We start from the raw sequence: 6,436 nt of genomic DNA, 5'->3' as shown, positions 1-6,436 counted from the left end.
TACAGCCAGAGAAGACTTCAAAATTGTGAGTAAACCCGGCCCCATTCTGTCCTGTCACTTTAAGAACACCTGAAGCGGCCGCAGCCAGGCAGGGCTGCGGGGAACCTGAGCAGCGGGGCCTCAAAGGCACGACCCAGCCCCTCTTAAGCCTCGCAGCCCAGCCAGAATTAAAAGCGCAGTTATTTTACCTTCAAGCTCTCTCTCTGCTTTGGGTCTCCTTCTGAGGGAGCCTGTGAGGTGGAGCAGGTGAGCACTGCCCCGAGGCCTTTCACTCCTCACTGGTCAGGAACAGCTCAGTCCCACGGGCGGAAGGAGCAGGCAGCCGTGGGCTGGAGAAAACAGCGGGGAGGGGCGAGGTACAACGAGCCTGCTGGGGACCGGGGGCATGGCAGCCTGGCATGGCTCTGGCAGGCCTCCCCGGCATTCCCATGTGGGCAGTAGCTCAGGAAATGGCCCAGGCTGCAAGTGTTTCTGGCGGGGTCAACATGGCGACTGAAAGCCATGAGGGCGGCGGAACTCGAGGGGGGCCCAGCAGCGGCTGCGAACCCGGCTTTTAAACTGACAGCGCAGGCGGCTTTTTTCCTCTGCCCCTGCGGCTCTGAGGGAAAGGAAGCGGCGGAAGCGGCTGCTCGTCAGCCCGCCCGGCTCTTAGGCAGGCCACACCGCCTCAGGGTGCAGCAGTCTCATTCAAAACATGGCTTAAGGAAGCTTTCTGCCTTCCCTCAGCATAAATGGCCTATGTGCACAGCTGGCTAAGGTATAGGGCTTGCAACTGTAAGGTTGATGGTTCAAATCCCTGGTGGAGTCTGTCTTGACCTGGTGGGGACTTTTGGGGAAATTCAAAAGCTGAAGGCTATGGGACTTTGTTTTTGGTGTATAATTTGTCTTGCTTAGGATTGGTTCTCTCTACAGCAAAACTTTTCCATCTAGAAGATTATAGCTAAACTGGTTCCAGGGCCCTAATAGTTAATGGCAGCTCTTGCATCCCTAAAGGCATTTCCTAAAGGGAAGACGGGTTAGGGGAGAGGAGGCCCGGGTCCTGAGAGTATTGTTCCAGCCTCAGCCACTTGGCCTGCCTTCTTCGAACTGTGTGCTCTAATGGCCCCTCCCTAGAAGTTTACCCTTCTGGGGCAGTTTTATAAATTGGCCTGTTTAGTAAACTGGACTTTTGCTGGGAAATATTAATACCCATCACCTGAGCCTCATGGGCCTCGTTGGGGCTCATTGGCACATGACTACTCAACCCCATAGCTGCTGTTGTTCTATGCTGCTATGGCAATCACTGGAGGTCATGCAGGCAGTGAGAGTGGTCCTATGATGCTGGTAGGTCATGATAGAAATCCAGCACATAGGAGGCCCTCTGATAAGCTGGATCATGCATCTTGGACACACGAAATTTCAGGCTACTGACTGAAAGACATTGCATCTCAGTGCCATTTTACCTGGGGGGTGCCTCAGGTTGAAGCGGCTGTAAATTCTTTAACCGGGGATTCGGTCATCCCTTGTGTTTGATTTCAGATGGGTGCTTCTATTCCCAAGCTCAAGTCCCCATTAAAGTGTATACTGGAAAATTGGGACCAATTTAACACACAGTCTTTAAGGAAGAAGTGATTTATTTTCATCTGTCAAACAGAGTGGCCAAATTATCCTCTGCTCAGTGGAAAATGTAGTTCCCAAAGGGAAGAGAAGACAATCCAACAGCTTTCCTTGGGCAATTACAGGAGGCCTTAAGAAAGTGCACCCCCATCACCAGGCTCCATTGAGGGTCAGTTAATACTAAAAGACAAGTTTATTACTTATTCAGCAGCAGATATCAGGGGGAAGCTCCAGAAGCTGGCTTTGGGGCCAGAGCAGAGCCTAGATTGATTACTGAACCAGGCAACCTCGGTGTTTTATAATAGGGGCCAGGAGGAACAGCTGAAGGGAACAGGAGAGATCAGCGTTAGTCATGGCTTTCAGGCAAGCAGACCCTAGGGGCTCAAATGAGGGAAAGGCTTGGGTTAGACACCAGTCTGGCAGAACTTGTAACCAGTGTGGTCTAAAGGGACATTTTATAAGAAATTGTCCCCCGAGGAGTGGACCACCCTCTCGTTCATGCCTGCTGTGCCAAGGGAATCACTGGAAAGCACACTGTTCCAGGGGAAGAAGGTTCCCAGGGCCTGAGGTGTCTGACCAGATGACCCGATGGCAGGACTGAGGCTTCCTGGAGCAAGTGCCAGCATAAGCCATCACCCTCACAGAGCCCCGGGTAAAGCTGACCATAGAAGTTCAGGAAGTTAATCTTCTGGACACTGCATGGCCTTCTCAGGATTTCTCTCCTGCCCTGGAGACTTGGTGCTTGTTAATTCTCTCCTCTCAGACTCTCCCTCTCTAGGCCCATCCTGGGAAGGACAATTTTCGATCATTCTGTCTACTCCAACAGCAGTTAAGGTAGTGGAAATTAACTCATGGATTCATAATACTTGGCTGAAGTCTTGGATACCTCCTGAAGGAAAGTCATAGACCCTCCACTCCACAGCCTGAAGTTTCAGGAGACAACCCTTTATATCCCTTTGAGCCATTAGAAAATCTACATCTGCTTTTCCAATAAGATCCTCAGGGAAGTAACCCCTCATAAGTCTAATTTATTTCCTGGCATTAATAGGACTATAACCCTCAACTTTGCTATCTCTCGAACTCTGATTATCCTTTTCATAGTGGGAAAGGAAACTGTCTCTTCCTAGGAAAAATGCTGCTATCTTGTAAACCAGTTAAGTGTTATTTTGAACATAGAACTCAGAAATCAATCAAACAAAAGGCTAAAGACCTTCACGAACCTGGCTCTGTTCTGTCCTAGGCTCGTTTATAACCATTCTATATTTCTTGGCATCTGGGCTTTTCTTCTTTAACCCCATTGTCACATTCATTTCTTATAGAACCATAAGGTCACAAATAATCCTGCCGCTGGAACCCTGGATGTTCTTGGCTTGTGGGCTCTATCGTAGACCTCTAGATCAACCTGCTCCCCTGAAAGCCTCCCCTCTGGAGGAAACCTCAACTGCAGGGCCCCTTCTATGCCCCATTTCAGCAGGAAGTAGTCAAAGAGGGTCGACACCTGTGTTCCAGCAGAAATTGGGCTTCCCTGTTCAGAGTGGGGGAATGAGGGAAGGTGTTCTCTTTCCAGGTCCACAAGGGGGCGTAGTTTTAAGGGCAAGAACTCCCTAGTACCATGCCCCCCTCTCATCTCTCCCCATCCGGGAGATTTAATGGTTGAGTTTGATTTTCTCGGGCATGGGAAGAAACTAAGAGTCAATCACTCCAGTGGAAGTTCTAAGGAACTCCTTTCATTGGCCAGGGGTCTTAGAGAAGGTGGGGTTCCTCCCAGGTTAAAAGGCCCCTTCTTCCACTCCCCTTCAGACTCCATGTTTGCATCCCCTTCCATGAACACTCCCTGCCTGGAAGCATGTTTTCCCTCCTAAACTCCATCTCTCTCTATTCCCTTCCACTCAGTGTGGAAGCTGCTTTCGTCTTCTGGATTCCATCTTTCTGGATTCTCTCACTCAGTGTGAGAATTAGCTGCTTCTTTCTCTCTCCTTCTCCTGTTTCTCTCTCTCTCTAAATAAACCACTTTCTACAAAATGCTTTTGAGTCTGCATTTACTGCGCATTGCGCTGTGGTCCCCTCTCTGATTCTTGAGAGGGCAGGAGGCCAAGAACCTGGAGAAACATCCTCTCAGGGGAGCTAAGGGCACCCTGAACCCCAATATTGCAACTTGACAAAGTTTCGAATTCAGTTTTTAGTTATGAGAGACTGTCCCATCCCGATGGGAATAACATTTCTAACCATGGCCTCATTAACACCTTCCCAATTTAGTTCACAATCTAAAAAGAGAAAGCAAGAATATTTTGATTCATGTCATGAAAAAGGAAAATATTCAGAGAGTAGGAAGGCACTTATTGATGTTCTTAAATTTTCAGTCTTCAAGAGGGAGATTCTCTGAGACATGGGAACCGGACAAGAGGTCACATTGATTTCCTGCCAGCGTTCACAGGCTAACCACCACAAACATGGCAACGATCAGCAATGGGACTGATGCACTGGAAAGTAAGTAGCATCAGGGTGATTTAAAATTTTCCAGGCTTCTCCTCTCCATCTTGAAAACTGTTGGAATGCAAAACAATTTTCAAGGCCAACGTTACCTCTTTCAGGACAGGAAAATAAATGTGAAGCTCTATAGCATTATTTGTTGATCATATTTCATAAAATTTCGAAAAGTTTAGTTCTTCCAGAATTTCTTAAAACCTGTAGGGAAGAAAAAACCTCATTGGACATCCTGTTTGCACAAGAACTTCATTCTCCTTAGAAACTTGCCACTAAATACTTATGTGGCTTTGGCAAATTTGACAATAATCTCTTTAAACCATAGATCCTCATTTGAAACATGAAGAGTTGAGATCAAATTAGTTTGACTACTTTGTCTGGGTCTAAGATGTCATAATAAATACCACACCGTGGCAAAGAACAGATGATATCTCAACTCATATGACTCATACCATGTCACTAGATTTTTTTCAAATTCTATTTATGCTGAATATAGAAGAGGAAGACAACTTTAGAGACAGATCACTTGTCTTCAGCGTGAAAGACATATTAGATTCCCAAAGATTTCTGTCTTTCCTTTCCTGGTTCTCCTGGGGAAAATGGCTAAAGATGAGCACCAGGAACATCACTAAGGAAGGTAAATGATGGTAGTAGCTGCAGTGAAAGCCCTCTTCTGAACATGAATATGTCCCAAGTGTTTCCCAGTGCAAGACAGAGGGTTGAATATAATACTGCTGAACACTTCTGGGATGATTAACAGTATAAGATCCTCGCAGTTTAAATTCGCATCCAAACGTGTACGTGTCCTCTTCGTTATGGAGTTGGTGAAATAGTGCTCATTCCGCCCCACCTGAACTGCATCTTTACTCAGAATTTTTGTGTACCTCTGCTCTATAGCTTTTTACCAACATGGGCTGAATCTTATTTTTAAAGTCTGAAATGAATAAGTTATTACTATGTCAGTAAAAATGATTATTCACAGATTGTAAGGCTAACATGTAAATCAGTCAGGAGTCAGAGAGCAAGAGTACTGAAATATATATGTACACAGACAAATTATATATCTTAATTGTTCTACTTATAAGTAAATGTATGCATATATTATTACATGTATGTATGCATGTACATACATGTAATATATGTAAGTATACACACAGACATGCACACATACAGACACATAAAGGATTTTGTTACAAGGATTTTACTTTACACAGTTGTTGGAGCTGGCTAAGCAGTTTCTGTAAGGCTGTCATCTGTGCATCTGATGTCCTTGAAGACTATGGGGGCAGGCAACAGAAAAGGAAAGATGAATGTAAACGGAGGGGTGCAAGAACAACCTGGAGCCCACAAGCACACGTTGGCCTGGCATGGGTTCAACTTCACACCAGTCTGTTGCCCCTGATCTTGAGAGTATGGATATTCTGCAGAACCTGGGGCCCTTCTTATGAAGCTAAAAATACACCTGGCCCAGAATTGAGGAGAGATAGAGGAAGATCTAGAGGAAGATGAAACAGCTGGAGGTCTGGTCTCTGCCTTACACTGAGGCAAGCCAGTGTGTGTGTGTGCTACTAAAGGACTGCAACTTCACTTCATCCTCCCACAAGAATCTCTCTTGTGGCCCACATTCACCAAAAGCAAACCAGGAAATGAAGTTCAGCCTAGCTGAACTGATACATTACAAAGCCACTATTAAGATGCTTTATTGACTCCCACATAACCGCCGTGTTGGCGTGGCCTTCCGCGGTTACCCGGGTTCTCCGCCCCTCCTTCTCTTGGCGCTGCAGGAACCGTGACCCATCCTCGCGTGAGACAGATCAAGATCAAGCCCGGCATGGTGAAGCGGTTAGTCAAAGCAAAAAGTGATGTATGAACAGGAAGCAAAACAACAAGAAGAAAAGATTGAAAAAATGAGAGCTGAAGATGGTGAATTATGACATTAAAAAGCAGGTTTGTAGATTACTACAAGAATCCCAGATGATGATCACAGATTGCCAGCGCAGGTTAGAAGCTGCATATTTGGATCATTAACAGATATTAGAAAATGAAAAAGACTTGGAAGAAGCTGAGGAATATAAAGAAACACGTTTAGCACTGATTCAATGAAGTTAGAAGCCTGAAAATTTTCTTGTATGGCGTAGCTTTTACGTTAAATCCTGGAGTTCATTTTATAATTCATTATTTTTAACCACTGCTGTGTGTTAAAGTAGTATGAGAATGTGATTGTTTTTCTCTGGTTACATACATATTCCTTTGTCTAATTCAATATGTCAGATAAATGAGTGTATCTAATAAAATTGTTTATTTCATACTTTAAAAAAAAGATGCTTTATTGAAAACAGCAATATACTGCTAACAG

General features: G+C 45.3%; 1 pseudogene; it reads left to right on the top strand.

The window, feature by feature from the left end:
- Positions 1 to 501: 501 nt before the first annotated feature.
- LOC116564139 lies at positions 502 to 6,197 on the top strand (annotated as a pseudogene).
- The last annotated feature ends 239 nt before the right edge of the window (positions 6,198 to 6,436 follow it).

The sequence above is a fragment of the Sapajus apella genome, unplaced genomic scaffold (genome assembly GCF_009761245.1).
Source record: "Sapajus apella isolate SASKATOON/1434 unplaced genomic scaffold, GSC_monkey_1.0 scaffold36, whole genome shotgun sequence".
Taxonomy (NCBI): Eukaryota; Metazoa; Chordata; class Mammalia; order Primates; family Cebidae; genus Sapajus; species Sapajus apella.
The sequence above is the reverse complement of the archived record's forward strand: the minus strand, read 5'-3'. Positions and strand labels throughout refer to the sequence as shown.